This window comes from Thermobia domestica, unplaced genomic scaffold (assembly GCF_964235325.1).
Source record: "Thermobia domestica unplaced genomic scaffold, izTheDome1.hap1.1 HAP1_SCAFFOLD_1689, whole genome shotgun sequence".
NCBI classification, from domain to species: domain Eukaryota; kingdom Metazoa; phylum Arthropoda; class Insecta; order Zygentoma; family Lepismatidae; genus Thermobia; species Thermobia domestica.
In genome coordinates this window covers 14,983-29,726 of record NW_027657399.1, presented here as the reverse complement: position 1 = coordinate 29,726, position 14,744 = coordinate 14,983, and the positions used below count along the sequence as shown (strand labels likewise).

General features: G+C 38.7%; 7 non-coding genes and 1 pseudogene across 7 annotated transcripts; 4 read left to right on the top strand and 4 right to left on the bottom strand.

Annotated features, from left to right (window-relative positions):
* The first annotated feature begins 2,898 nt into the window (after nucleotides 1-2,898).
* On the top strand, nucleotides 2,899-3,080 carry LOC145677991 (U2 spliceosomal RNA; annotated as a pseudogene).
* Nucleotides 3,081-4,911: 1,831 nt separating this feature from the next.
* Nucleotides 4,912-5,073, bottom strand: LOC145677981 (U1 spliceosomal RNA). Its single transcript, XR_014130138.1, has one exon. It is a non-coding gene; the product is annotated as a U1 spliceosomal RNA (small nuclear RNA).
* Nucleotides 5,074-5,937: 864 nt separating this feature from the next.
* Nucleotides 5,938-6,130, top strand: LOC145677989 (U2 spliceosomal RNA). Its single transcript, XR_014130146.1, has one exon. It is a non-coding gene; the product is annotated as a U2 spliceosomal RNA (small nuclear RNA).
* A 1,841-nt stretch (nucleotides 6,131-7,971) lies between these two features.
* On the bottom strand, nucleotides 7,972-8,133 carry LOC145677979 (U1 spliceosomal RNA). The gene has a single exon (XR_014130137.1). It is a non-coding gene; the product is annotated as a U1 spliceosomal RNA (small nuclear RNA).
* An 864-nt stretch (nucleotides 8,134-8,997) lies between these two features.
* Nucleotides 8,998-9,190, top strand: LOC145677988 (U2 spliceosomal RNA). Its single transcript, XR_014130145.1, has one exon. It is a non-coding gene; the product is annotated as a U2 spliceosomal RNA (small nuclear RNA).
* A 1,841-nt stretch (nucleotides 9,191-11,031) lies between these two features.
* Nucleotides 11,032-11,193, bottom strand: LOC145677995 (U1 spliceosomal RNA). The gene has a single exon (XR_014130150.1). It is a non-coding gene; the product is annotated as a U1 spliceosomal RNA (small nuclear RNA).
* Nucleotides 11,194-12,057: 864 nt separating this feature from the next.
* Nucleotides 12,058-12,250, top strand: LOC145677987 (U2 spliceosomal RNA). Its single transcript, XR_014130144.1, has one exon. It is a non-coding gene; the product is annotated as a U2 spliceosomal RNA (small nuclear RNA).
* A 1,824-nt stretch (nucleotides 12,251-14,074) lies between these two features.
* Nucleotides 14,075-14,236, bottom strand: LOC145677994 (U1 spliceosomal RNA). The gene has a single exon (XR_014130149.1). It is a non-coding gene; the product is annotated as a U1 spliceosomal RNA (small nuclear RNA).
* Between the last annotated feature and the right edge of the window lie 508 nt (nucleotides 14,237-14,744).

Genomic DNA, 14,744 nt, shown 5'->3' with positions numbered 1-14,744 from the left:
CCGGTACCCAAGGAGAATACTGAAGGTTATTTTAGAGAAATCTATGAGGAGAAATTCATTGAACCTAGTGTGTATGACCACATAGACGCTGCCCAGGATGAGATAGACCAAGGGCCCTTCACTCCTGAGGAGGTAACAAGGAAACTTAGTAAGACAGAAAATTCTGCGCCAGGAGAAGATAGAATAACCTACTATCACTGGAAACAACTGGACCCGAGTGGCACCCTACTAGCAACAATATTCAACATATGTTTTAAGTATGCTAGAGTTCCTGAAGAATGGAAGGAAACAACTACTATCTTAATATATAAAAAGGGTGACCTCAATGACATAAAGAATTATAGGCCGATAGCATTATCAAGAACCATAGCTAAGCTATACATGGGCTGCTGGGCAAATAGACTAAAGAAATGGATGTTGGAACAAGAGTTGATATCTAAAGCACAGAAAGGATTTATGCCATTTGACGGCGTATTTGAGCACAATTATATCTTAGAGAAAATAATTAGAGAAGCAAGAGCGGAGAAGAAGGAAATATGTATTGCCCAGCTTGATTGCTCAAATGCTTTCGGCTCATTACCACATGAGGCAATAGTACTGGCACTAAGAAAAATGGGGGCAGGTGAAAAACTAATTAAAATCATTCAGGACATATATAAGGGATCCGCAACGAGAATAATAACATCAGAAGGCCCTACGAATAAAATCGAAATAAAAGCTGGAGTAAGACAGGGGTGTCCACTGAGTGGCCTGCTATTCGTCCTAGCATTAGACCCGATAATAAGGAAAGTTGAAATGGGAAATACAGAGCATAGAATCCTGGCCTTTGCGGATGACCTGACCATCTTGGGTAGTGACCCCGATGACTTACAAAACAGGGTGACATCAGTAGTAGAAGAACTAGATAAGATAAAACTAAACATCAACCCTGGAAAGTGCTGCACATTAAGAATATCAGGTAGCAAGCCGGCTGGATGCAGGGACATGGAAATAAGGATAAGAAATGAGGAATTAGAAAAGCTAAGAGAAGGGGATGAAACAAAATTTCTGGGGAAGCCCGTTGGGTTCAACATTGCATCAAATAAAGAAAACATGTTAAACATAATAAATAAAGGCAAGAGGATATTAACATCAAAATTAGCTCCATGGCAGAGACTTGATGCAATGAGGACCTTTTTCTATCCCTCCCTCCAATTTTTATACAGAATGAATACTTTTAAGAAGACGGAATGGAAAAAACTAGATGATATACTGAGACCGGAATATAAGAGAACCCTTAACCTCCCGCAAGAAAGTTCCAACCACTACCTGTATGGCTTGAGGAGGAGAGGACAATGCGGAATCCCGATGTCAGCTGAAGACTCAGACATCGCCCTGATCGATAATGCCTTCAAGCTGTTAACATCAGCAGATGAAAAAATACGGAGAATGGCAGCAGAAGATCTAAAGAAAACAGTGGGTGAAAGATTAAAGAAAGATGCAGATGAGTTAGACAAAGGGAAATTCCTCTCAGGGGTAATGGATGAAGAGTATCAAAAAACAACAAACAACTACAAATCCACGTGGTCTGAGGCAAGAAAAGCCTCCTCAAGAATGCAGTGTAGGTGGGAATTTAACGGAAATGAACCTGAAGTGATAATAAATGAGGAATTTAGGGTAAATGCCAAACAAAGACATAACTTATCGAAGAGACTGAGAACAGTGAGACAAAGGAAGAGAAGCGATGAGCTTGCCCAGTATCCTGATCAGGGGAAAGCGATTGAATGTGCCCAGAAGGCCCATGTAAGCTCGCATTTCTTGACGGATGGGGCGTATACGAGGTTTGCAGACTGGAGGTTTATACACAGAGCTAGACTAAACCTGGTCCCCCTAAATGGAGCTAAAAAATCCAATAAAAACGAAAATAAAAATTGTAGAAAATGTGGGTACCCAAATGAGACATTGCCTCATGTGGTCAACCATTGCATGAGATATGCAGAAGCAATGCAGAAGAGACATAACATTATAGTTGACCGATTAAAGAAAGCAGCTTCTCTGAAATACAAGATCATAGGGGAAAATCAGAGAATAGTGCAAGATATAAACCAAAGGCCAGACCTAATAATAGCAAATAACCAGTCTGCATTCCTAATTGACGTCACCATACCGTTTGATAACAGATATCAAGCATTCCAGAGAGCTAGGGAAGAGAAGATAACAAAATATGAACAACTTTGTAGAAGACTTTCGGAGAAGTATCCGGAAGTAAAAACCTTCCCGATCATTGTGGGCTCACTGGGATCCTGGGATCCAGAGAATGATGGGCTACTAAAGAAAATATGCTCAAAGAAATACGGGCAACTAATGAAAAAGTTATGTGTTTCTGACGTGATACGCTGGACAAGAGATATATATATTGAACACATAACTGGTGTGAAACAATATTAGAAAGAAAACAAAATAAAAGGGATCTGGGCAAGTGATAGCAAAATCTGATTTTAAATTTTGACAAAATTTTAACTTAGCTTCACTTATGAATATGTATATAAATCTTAATAATATGGACTGTGCATCTTCCATTCTTATTTTTGTAATTTCAGACTCCATCTAATCCATATTGGAATGAATGGTACAGGGTTTTATTACAGAAACTAATGTTTCTGTCTTGTATTAGGCTGATAGGAACATATGAAAACGACAAGGTACCTCCGCATTAATATAAATAAAAGGAATAAAATGAAATAAAGAAAAGAAAATATATATATATATGAGCAATGACAAAGGAGAAAATCCTAAGATTTTAAGTTAAGACAGGTAGGTAAACTACAACTTGTATTTTAAAGGTAAAATGACGTCAACCCAACAAGGGTGAAGTTTTTAAAGTTACTGACGATAGGAATCTATCCTATATAATAATTCATAAAATTAAAAAATTATTACGATTGACTCTGTTCTTATCAGCTTAATATCTGATACGACCCACATTGTGGGTCCAGAATATTAAACTGATTTTTGGACTGAGGTGAGGTGGTTGTGGCTTGCCACACCCTCACCACGTGTCGGCCCAGCATTGCAGTACAGTTGGGATCGGCACACCTAAATCAAATTGAACCATAGTTCTTCTCATCTTGGTGGGTCATGGGTTCGAGTTCTACTTGTTACCTACATGAAGCCTCATTTCTGTCATTCAAGTGACATTCTTTCTGCAACATGTCAAGGTCTGTCCGGAAAGTAATGTCACCATTTATTTACATAATGTGGATTAGCATTATTCAAACTATTGCATCGATCCATCTTTGGCAGCATGATTTCCAATCTGCAAAGGCATCCTGGAAGGTCTGTGCTGGCAATGCGTTTAAAGCCATTTCAAAAGCTGCTTTCACCACGTCAATTGTTCTGTAACGATGTCCTTTCAGGCAGAATTTCGAACGGGGAAACAAAAAGAAGCCTGAGGGAGCCAAGTCCGGACTGTAGGATGGCAGAATTGCCACGTTAGATTTGACCAGGTAATTGGTCACGCCCAGGACAGTGTGGGCTGGCGCGTTGTCATGATACAGTATCCAATCACCGCTGATATCACCACGCACTGAATCCTTGCTCTCTCTCAGTCTGTTGAGGACTTGTACGTGAAATTTAGACTTGTTTCCTGAGACACAAACTCATGGTGAACGATCCGCCTAATGTCAGAAAATACAATGAGCATGGTGTTTTGCGACGTCGACGTGTGCCAATTGCCTCTTTGTTTTGGTGTCGTATTGTCTCATCACCCATGATAATATTACCCAAAGCATCATTTTTACACAATCCCAAAACGTTTTGACAAATTTTCACTTAGCGAGAGTTCAAAAAAAAAAAAAATCTTGGGACAATTTTCCCGCACACTTGACTCATGTGGAAATTCTTGCTCACAATGACGATAGTTTTTGAAATATTTAACACGTCGAAATCGAACATGTTTTAGTGGTGGTTCTTGAAGGAAGTCACATCAGTCAATATTTATAATTAAATAGAGTTTTTTTTTTTTGATTAAAGAATAGAAACTGTTTTCTTCATTTTCTATTTTACAATATTCAGTCTATATCCATCTTGTGTTTGTCATTTTCTCATGTTCAATTTGTTGTGTATGAAAGTTATAAATATTTATTTTATTAATTTATCGAATTTCTAATTTCTCGATTTATATAGCTTTCCATTTATGTATTTCTATGCCAATAAATAATGTTCTATTTTGTTTAAAATCCTATTAGTTTCTCTCTTTTAAACTGCTTTTATCACTTTTTTTTTTAATGTATTTGTTTCTTTAATTTCTTATTTTATTTTTTAATGAATACTGGTGATACGATGGAATGAATCTTGATTCTATTGCAGAGAGAATAGGAAGAAAATGAAATCATCCAGTTTAACGTCCCACTTTTTTTTTCTTTCTTTCCTTCTTGAACTTCAGGCTAAAAGTAAGGGGTAAGTCAAGTGAATGATGATGATGAAAAATTTGGTGGAATGAGAATGTGTGTGAAATCCCACGGACACGATATTGTTGACCACAAATTTACTTGTGTGGGTATCGAAGTAAGCGCTTTAGCACTGAGCCTGCCACATTTGGAAGAAAATGAAGTAACATGTAGCGAAGGGCCATGCTACGTTGAGAATAGTAGTCCTCGTTCGATCACCAAAGTGAAGCAGTGTTAGTACTTGGATAGATGGACTGCTTGGATATATCACGTTCTGTAGTTTTCGTATGAATCAGGATATTTATCTGTAACAAGTCAGAGTGGTAAATGTTTCAGTTTTACACGCACGGCACAGTTTAAAGGCTACACAAGACGGATGATTATGAAAGTCTGAGTAACACCCACAACTACAAACCGAAACCATAGTAGTGGGCACTCTACCACTGAGCTTGCCAACTAGTGTCTACGTTTGAATTGTTTTATTCCGGGACAGCGCGAACGCAGTCCCGACTAACAAAAATTACGCGCCCGAGATACCCACGTTTGGGGTATTCGCGGGGGTCAACCCAACCGAAGTGCAATGGAAGGATCTCACCCCGGGGGAACCGCCTTGCTGATCACGGTAGCCCCTACGCCAGGTAAGTATGCTCATGAAATCCAAGTCATTTGCCCAATCAAACTGCCTCACCGAATCGACAGTAAGAGGTTACAATTTTACCACAAACATAGATGTGTTTTCTGCACTAGTACTCTTTTTAATGTAGGCAGAAAAGTCACTAGGAAATAGAAAACACAGAAAATAGAAGCATTTTTATATTATGACGAGAAATTACCTGCCTGCACTCGGTTACTACCATCGGTGAGCAATCTACTGCCATCTGTTGGCATTTCTTCTTGTTTTACGTCTTGAACATGGGCACAACTGAGAGGAATAAAATGATTATGGTATAGTTTACAGCTATTTATGTTTCGAAATGTACGTATATGTAGTTGGTTGTGCTTTCTTGAAGATATTTGATGCCTATTTCCAACTGTGTAACGCAAACCGAAACTGTTCTATCTGTGAGCGCACTATTGCTATGCAACAATTTTCTGGCTGTTTACAATACGAAAACAATAACATTTAACAATGGAATGATTGGTAAATAATCCATGAAAAGCTGATGAAACATTGAGATAGCTTTAATAAATGTAATTTTCCGATTTTCATGCAATATATACTGGATGTTGTGAATGGCACCAACATGGCGGATGGGTTGCGTAGCAGCTATGTATGTATAGGGACTTGTTAAATACATGCTAGTAGTGCAATTTCAAATCGAGATAGAACCGCAAATTACACAAGCATGAAAATGAAAGCACTTATTGGAACCAAATAGCAGCGTCTAAGATTTACATTTATTTGGGCCATATCTATTTTGGATTGAATGAAAGGTGTCTAACACCACTAACTCTCACCCCAGCTGTTGAAACATTGATAATATAAACCGGAAAACCGCGTGCTCTCGTCATCGCTTCTCGGCCTTTTGGCTAAGATCAAAGTGTAGTATCTGTTCTTATCAGCTTAATATCTGATACGACCCACATTGTGGGTCCAGAATATTAAACTGATTTTTGGACTGAGGTGAGGTGGTTGTGGCTTGCCACACCCTCACCACGTGTCGGCCCAGCATTGCAGTATAGTTGGGATCGGCACACCTAAATCAAATTGAACCATAGTTCTTCTCTCTCATCTTGGTGGGTCATGGGTTCGAGTTCTACTTGTTACCTACATGAAGCCTCATTTCTGTCATTCAAGTGACATTCTTTCTGCAACATGGTCAAGGTCTGTCCGGAAAGTAATGTCACCATTTATTTAGCATTATTCAAACTATTGTCCTCTTGCGTCGATCCATCTTTGGCAGCGTGATTTCCAATCTGCAAAGGCATCCTGGAAGGTCTGTGCTGGCAATGCGTTTAAAGCCATTTCAAAAGCTGCTTTCACCACGTCAATTGTTCTGTAACGATGTCCTTTCAGGCAGAATTTCAAACGGGGAAACAAAAAGAAGCCTGAGGGAGCCAAGTCCGGACTGTAGGATGGCAGAATTGCCACGTTAGATTTGACCAGGTAATTGGTCACGCCCAGGACAGTGTGGGCTGGCGCGTTGTCATGATACAGTATCCAATCACCGCTGATATCACCACGCACTGAATCCTTGCTCTCTCTCAGTCTGTTGAGGACTTGTACGTGAAATTTAGACTTGTTTCCTGAGACACAAACTCATGGTGAACGATCCGCCTAATGTCAGAAAATACAATGAGCATGGTGTTTTGCGACGTCGACGTGTGCCAATTGCCTCTTTGTTTTAGTGTCGTATTGGAATATCCATGTCTCATCAGCCATGATAATATTACCCAAAGCATCATTTTTACACAATCCCAAAACGTTTTGACAAATTTTCACTTAGCGAGAGTTCAAAAAAAAAAAAAAAAAATTCTTGGGACAATTTTCCCGCACACTTGACTCATGTGGAAATTCTTGCTCACAATGACGATAGTTTTTGAAATATTTAACACGTCGAAATCGAACATGTTTTAGTGGTGGTTCTTGAAGGAAGTCACATCAGTCAATATTTATAATTAAAGAGTGTTTTTTTTTTTTTGATTAAAGAATAGAAACTGTTTTCTTCATTTTCTATTTTACAATATTCAGTCTATATCCATCTTGTGTTTGTCATTTTCTCATGTTCAATTTGTTGTGTATGAAAGTTATAAATATTTATTTTATTAATTTATCGAATTTCTAATTTCTCGATTTATATAGCTTTCCATTTATGTATTTCTATGCCAATAAATAATGTTCTATTTTGTTTAAAATCCTATTAGTTTCTCTCTTTTAAACTACTTTTATCACTTTTTTTAATGTATTTGTTTCTTTAATTTCTTATTTTATTTTTTAATGAATACTGGTGATACGATGGAATGAATCTTGATTCTATTGCAGAGAGAATAGGAAGAAAATGAAATCATCCAGTTTAACGTCCCACTTTTTTTTTTCTTTCTTTCTTGAACTTCAGGCTAAAAGTAAGGGGTAAGTCAAGTGAATGATGATGATGAAAAATTTGGTGGAATGAGAATGTGTGTGAAATCCCACGGACACGATATTGTTGACCACAAATTTACTTGTGTGGGTATCGAAGTAAGCGCTTTAGCACTGAGCCTGCCACATTTGGAAGAAAATGAAGTAACATGTAGCGAAGGGCCATGCTACGTTGAGAATAGTAGTCCTCGTTCGATCACCAAAGTGAAGCAGTGTTAGTACTTGGATAGATGGACTGCTTGGATATATCACGTTCTGTAGTTTTCGTATGAATCAGGATATTTATCTGTAACAAGTCAGAGTGGTAAATGTTTCAGTTTTACACGCACGGCACAGTTTAAAGGCTACACAAGACGGATGATTATGAAAGTCTGAGTAACACCCACAACTACAAACCGAAACCATAGTAGTGGGCACTCTACCACTGAGCTTGCCAACTAGTGTCTACGTTTGAATTGTTTTATTCCGGGACAGCGCGAACGCAGTCCCGACTAACAAAAATTACGCGCCCGAGATACCCACGTTTGGGGTATTCGCGGGGGTCAACCCAACCGAAGTGCAATGGAAGGATCTCACCCCGGGGGAACCGCCTTGCTGATCACGGTAGCCCCTACGCCAGGTAAGTATGCTCATGAAATCCAAGTCATTTGCCCAATCAAACTGCCTCACCGAATCGACAGTGAGAGGTTACAATTTTACCACAAACATAGATGTGTTTTCTGCACTAGTACTCTTTTTAATGTAGGCAGAAAAGTCACTAGGAAATAGAAAACACAGAAAATAGAAGCATTTTTATATTATGACGAGAAATTACCTGCCTGCACTCGGTTACTACCATCGGTGAGCAATCTACTGCCATCTGTTGGCATTTCTTCTTGTTTTACGTCTTGAACATGGGCACAACTGAGAGGAATAAAATGATTATGGTATAGTTTACAGCTATTTATGTTTCGAAATGTACGTATATGTAGTTGGTTGTGCTTTCTTGAAGATATTTGATGCCTATTTCCAACTGTGTAACGCAAACCGAAACTGTTCTATCTGTGAGCGCACTATTGCTATGCAACAATTTTCTGGCTGTTTACAATACGAAAACAATAACATTTAACAATGGAATGATTGGTAAATAATCCATGAAAAGCTGATGAAACATTGAGATAGCTTTAATAAATGTAATTTTCCGATTTTCATGCAATATATACTGGATGTTGTGAATGGCACCAACATGGCGGATGGGTTGCGTAGCAGCTATGTATGTATAGGGACTTGTTAAATACATGCTAGTAGTGCAATTTCAAATCGAGATAGAACCGCAAATTAGACAAGCATGAAAATGAAAGCACTTATTGGAACCAAATAGCAGCGTCTAAGATTTACATTTATTTGGGCCATATCTATTTTGGATTGAATGAAAGGTGTCTAACACCACTAACTCTCACCCCAGCTGTTGAAACATTGATAATATAAACCGGAAAACCGCGTGCTCTCGTCATCGCTTCTCGGCCTTTTGGCTAAGATCAAAGTGTAGTATCTGTTCTTATCAGCTTAATATCTGATACGACCCACATTGTGGGTCCAGAATATTAAACTGATTTTTGGACTGAGGTGAGGTGGTTGTGGCTTGCCACACCCTCACCACGTGTCGGCCCAGCATTGCAGTATAGTTGGGATCGGCACACCTAAATCAAATTGAACCATAGTTCTTCTCTCTCATCTTGGTGGGTCATGGGTTCGAGTTCTACTTGTTACCTACATGAAGCCTCATTTCTGTCATTCAAGTGACATTCTTTCTGCAACATGGTCAAGGTCTGTCCGGAAAGTAATGTCACCATTTATTTAGCATTATTCAAACTATTGTCCTCTTGCGTCGATCCATCTTTGGCAGCGTGATTTCCAATCTGCAAAGGCATCCTGGAAGGTCTGTGCTGGCAATGCGTTTAAAGCCATTTCAAAAGCTGCTTTCACCACGTCAATTGTTCTGTAACGATGTCCTTTCAGGCAGAATTTCAAACGGGGAAACAAAAAGAAGCCTGAGGGAGCCAAGTCCGGACTGTAGGATGGCAGAATTGCCACGTTAGATTTGACCAGGTAATTGGTCACGCCCAGGACAGTGTGGGCTGGCGCGTTGTCATGATACAGTATCCAATCACCGCTGATATCACCACGCACTGAATCCTTGCTCTCTCTCAGTCTGTTGAGGACTTGTACGTGAAATTTAGACTTGTTTCCTGAGACACAAACTCATGGTGAACGATCCGCCTAATGTCAGAAAATACAATGAGCATGGTGTTTTGCGACGTCGACGTGTGCCAATTGCCTCTTTGTTTTAGTGTCGTATTGGAATATCCATGTCTCATCAGCCATGATAATATTACCCAAAGCATCATTTTTACACAATCCCAAAACGTTTTGACAAATTTTCACTTAGCGAGAGTTCAAAAAAAAAAAAAAAAAATTCTTGGGACAATTTTCCCGCACACTTGACTCATGTGGAAATTCTTGCTCACAATGACGATAGTTTTTGAAATATTTAACACGTCGAAATCGAACATGTTTTAGTGGTGGTTCTTGAAGGAAGTCACATCAGTCAATATTTATAATTAAAGAGTGTTTTTTTTTTTTTGATTAAAGAATAGAAACTGTTTTCTTCATTTTCTATTTTACAATATTCAGTCTATATCCATCTTGTGTTTGTCATTTTCTCATGTTCAATTTGTTGTGTATGAAAGTTATAAATATTTATTTTATTAATTTATCGAATTTCTAATTTCTCGATTTATATAGCTTTCCATTTATGTATTTCTATGCCAATAAATAATGTTCTATTTTGTTTAAAATCCTATTAGTTTCTCTCTTTTAAACTACTTTTATCACTTTTTTTAATGTATTTGTTTCTTTAATTTCTTATTTTATTTTTTAATGAATACTGGTGATACGATGGAATGAATCTTGATTCTATTGCAGAGAGAATAGGAAGAAAATGAAATCATCCAGTTTAACGTCCCACTTTTTTTTTTCTTTCTTTCTTGAACTTCAGGCTAAAAGTAAGGGGTAAGTCAAGTGAATGATGATGATGAAAAATTTGGTGGAATGAGAATGTGTGTGAAATCCCACGGACACGATATTGTTGACCACAAATTTACTTGTGTGGGTATCGAAGTAAGCGCTTTAGCACTGAGCCTGCCACATTTGGAAGAAAATGAAGTAACATGTAGCGAAGGGCCATGCTACGTTGAGAATAGTAGTCCTCGTTCGATCACCAAAGTGAAGCAGTGTTAGTACTTGGATAGATGGACTGCTTGGATATATCACGTTCTGTAGTTTTCGTATGAATCAGGATATTTATCTGTAACAAGTCAGAGTGGTAAATGTTTCAGTTTTACACGCACGGCACAGTTTAAAGGCTACACAAGACGGATGATTATGAAAGTCTGAGTAACACCCACAACTACAAACCGAAACCATAGTAGTGGGCACTCTACCACTGAGCTTGCCAACTAGTGTCTACGTTTGAATTGTTTTATTCCGGGACAGCGCGAACGCAGTCCCGACTAACAAAAATTACGCGCCCGAGATACCCACGTTTGGGGTATTCGCGGGGGTCAACCCAACCGAAGTGCAATGGAAGGATCTCACCCCGGGGGAACCGCCTTGCTGATCACGGTAGCCCCTACGCCAGGTAAGTATGCTCATGAAATCCAAGTCATTTGCCCAATCAAACTGCCTCACCGAATCGACAGTAAGAGGTTACAATTTTACCACAAACATAGATGTGTTTTCTGCACTAGTACTCTTTTTAATGTAGGCAGAAAAGTCACTAGGAAATAGAAAACACAGAAAATAGAAGCATTTTTATATTATGACGAGAAATTACCTGCCTGCACTCGGTTACTACCATCGGTGAGCAATCTACTGCCATCTGTTGGCATTTCTTCTTGTTTTACGTCTTGAACATGGGCACAACTGAGAGGAATAAAATGATTATGGTATAGTTTACAGCTATTTATGTTTCGAAATGTACGTATATGTAGTTGGTTGTGCTTTCTTGAAGATATTTGATGCCTATTTCCAACTGTGTAACGCAAACCGAAACTGTTCTATCTGTGAGCGCACTATTGCTATGCAACAATTTTCTGGCTGTTTACAATACGAAAACAATAACATTTAACAATGGAATGATTGGTAAATAATCCATGAAAAGCTGATGAAACATTGAGATAGCTTTAATAAATGTAATTTTCCGATTTTCATGCAATATATACTGGATGTTGTGAATGGCACCAACATGGCGGATGGGTTGCGTAGCAGCTATGTATGTATAGGGACTTGTTAAATACATGCTAGTAGTGCAATTTCAAATCGAGATAGAACCGCAAATTACACAAGCATGAAAATGAAAGCACTTATTGGAACCAAATAGCAGCGTCTAAGATTTACATTTATTTGGGCCATATCTATTTTGGATTGAATGAAAGGTGTCTAACACCACTAACTCTCACCCCAGCTGTTGAAACATTGATAATATAAACCGGAAAACCGCGTGCTCTCGTCATCGCTTCTCGGCCTTTTGGCTAAGATCAAAGTGTAGTATCTGTTCTTATCAGCTTAATATCTGATACGACCCACATTGTGGGTCCAGAATATTAAACTGATTTTTGGACTGAGGTGAGGTGGTTGTGGCTTGCCACACCCTCACCACGTGTCGGCCCAGCATTGCAGTATAGTTGGGATCGGCACACCTAAATCAAATTGAACCATAGTTCTTCTCTCTCATCTTGGTGGGTCATGGGTTCGAGTTCTACTTGTTACCTACATGAAGCCTCATTTCTGTCATTCAAGTGACATTCTTTCTGCAACATGGTCAAGGTCTGTCCGGAAAGTAATGTCACCATTTATTTAGCATTATTCAAACTATTGTCCTCTTGCGTCGATCCATCTTTGGCAGCGTGATTTCCAATCTGCAAAGGCATCCTGGAAGGTCTGTGCTGGCAATGCGTTTAAAGCCATTTCAAAAGCTGCTTTCACCACGTCAATTGTTCTGTAACGATGTCCTTTCAGGCAGAATTTCGAACGGGGAAACAAAAAGAAGCCTGAGGGAGCCAAGTCCGGACTGTAGGATGGCAGAATTGCCACGTTAGATTTGACCAGGTAATTGGTCACGCCCAGGACAGTGTGGGCTGGCGCGTTGTCATGATACAGTATCCAATCACCGCTGATATCACCACGCACTGAATCCTTGCTCTCTCTCAGTCTGTTGAGGACTTGTACGTGAAATTTAGACTTGTTTCCTGAGACACAAACTCATGGTGAACGATCCGCCTAATGTCAGAAAATACAATGAGCATGGTGTTTTGCGACGTCGACGTGTGCCAATTGCCTCTTTGTTTTGGTGTCGTATTGTCTCATCACCCATGATAATATTACCCAAAGCATCATTTTTACACAATCCCAAAACGTTTTGACAAATTTTCACTTAGCGAGAGTTCAAAAAAAAAAAAATCTTGGGACAATTTTCCCGCACACTTGACTCATGTGGAAATTCTTGCTCACAATGACGATAGTTTTTGAAATATTTAACACGTCGAAATCGAACATGTTTTAGTGGTGGTTCTTGAAGGAAGTCACATCAGTCAATATTTATAATTAAAGAGTGTTTTTTTTTTTTTGATTAAAGAATAGAAACTGTTTTCTTCATTTTCTATTTTACAATATTCAGTCTATATCCATCTTGTGTTTGTCATTTTCTCATGTTCAATTTGTTGTGTATGAAAGTTATAAATATTTATTTTATTAATTTATCGAATTTCTAATTTCTCGATTTATATAGCTTTCCATTTATGTATTTCTATGCCAATAAATAATGTTCTATTTTGTTTAAAATCCTATTAGTTTCTCTCTTTTAAACTACTTTTATCACTTTTTTTAATGTATTTGTTTCTTTAATTTCTTATTTTATTTTTTAATGAATACTGGTGATACGATGGAATGAATCTTGATTCTATTGCAGAGAGAATAGGAAGAAAATGAAATCATCCAGTTTAACGTCCCACTTTTTTTTTTCTTTCTTTCTTGAACTTCAGGCTAAAAGTAAGGGGTAAGTCAAGTGAATGATGATGATGAAAAATTTGGTGGAATGAGAATGTGTGTGAAATCCCACGGACACGATATTGTTGACCACAAATTTACTTGTGTGGGTATCGAAGTAAGCGCTTTAGCACTGAGCCTGCCACATTTGGAAGAAAATGAAGTAACATGTAGCGAAGGGCCATGCTACGTTGAGAATAGTAGTCCTCGTTCGATCACCAAAGTGAAGCAGTGTTAGTACTTGGATAGATGGACTGCTTGGATATATCACGTTCTGTAGTTTTCGTATGAATCAGGATATTTATCTGTAACAAGTCAGAGTGGTAAATGTTTCAGTTTTACACGCACGGCACAGTTTAAAGGCTACACAAGACGGATGATTATGAAAGTCTGAGTAACACCCACAACTACAAACCGAAACCATAGTAGTGGGCACTCTACCACTGAGCTTGCCAACTAGTGTCTACGTTTGAATTGTTTTATTCCGGGACAGCGCGAACGCAGTCCCGACTAACAAAAATTACGCGCCCGAGATACCCACGTTTGGGGTATTCGCGGGGGTCAACCCAACCGAAGTGCAATGGAAGGATCTCACCCCGGGGGAACCGCCTTGCTGATCACGGTAGCCCCTACGCCAGGTAAGTATGCTCATGAAATCCAAGTCATTTGCCCAATCAAACTGCCTCACCGAATCGACAGTAAGAGGTTACAATTTTACCACAAACATAGATGTGTTTTCTGCACTAGTACTCTTTTTAATGTAGGCAGAAAAGTCACTAGGAAATAGAAAACACAGAAAATAGAAGCATTTTTATATTATGACGAGAAATTACCTGCCTGCACTCGGTTACTACCATCGGTGAGCAATCTACTGCCATCTGTTGGCATTTCTTCTTGTTTTACGTCTTGAACATGGGCACAACTGAGAGGAATAAAATGATTATGGTATAGTTTACAGCTATTTATGTTTCGAAATGTACGTATATGTAGTTGGTTGTGCTTTCTTGAAGATATTTGATGCCTATTTCCAACTGTGTAACGCAAACCGAAACTGTTCTATCTGTGAGCGCACTATTGCTATGCAACAATTTTCTGGCTGTTTACAATACGAAAACAATAACATTTAACAATGGAATGATTGGTAAATAATCCAT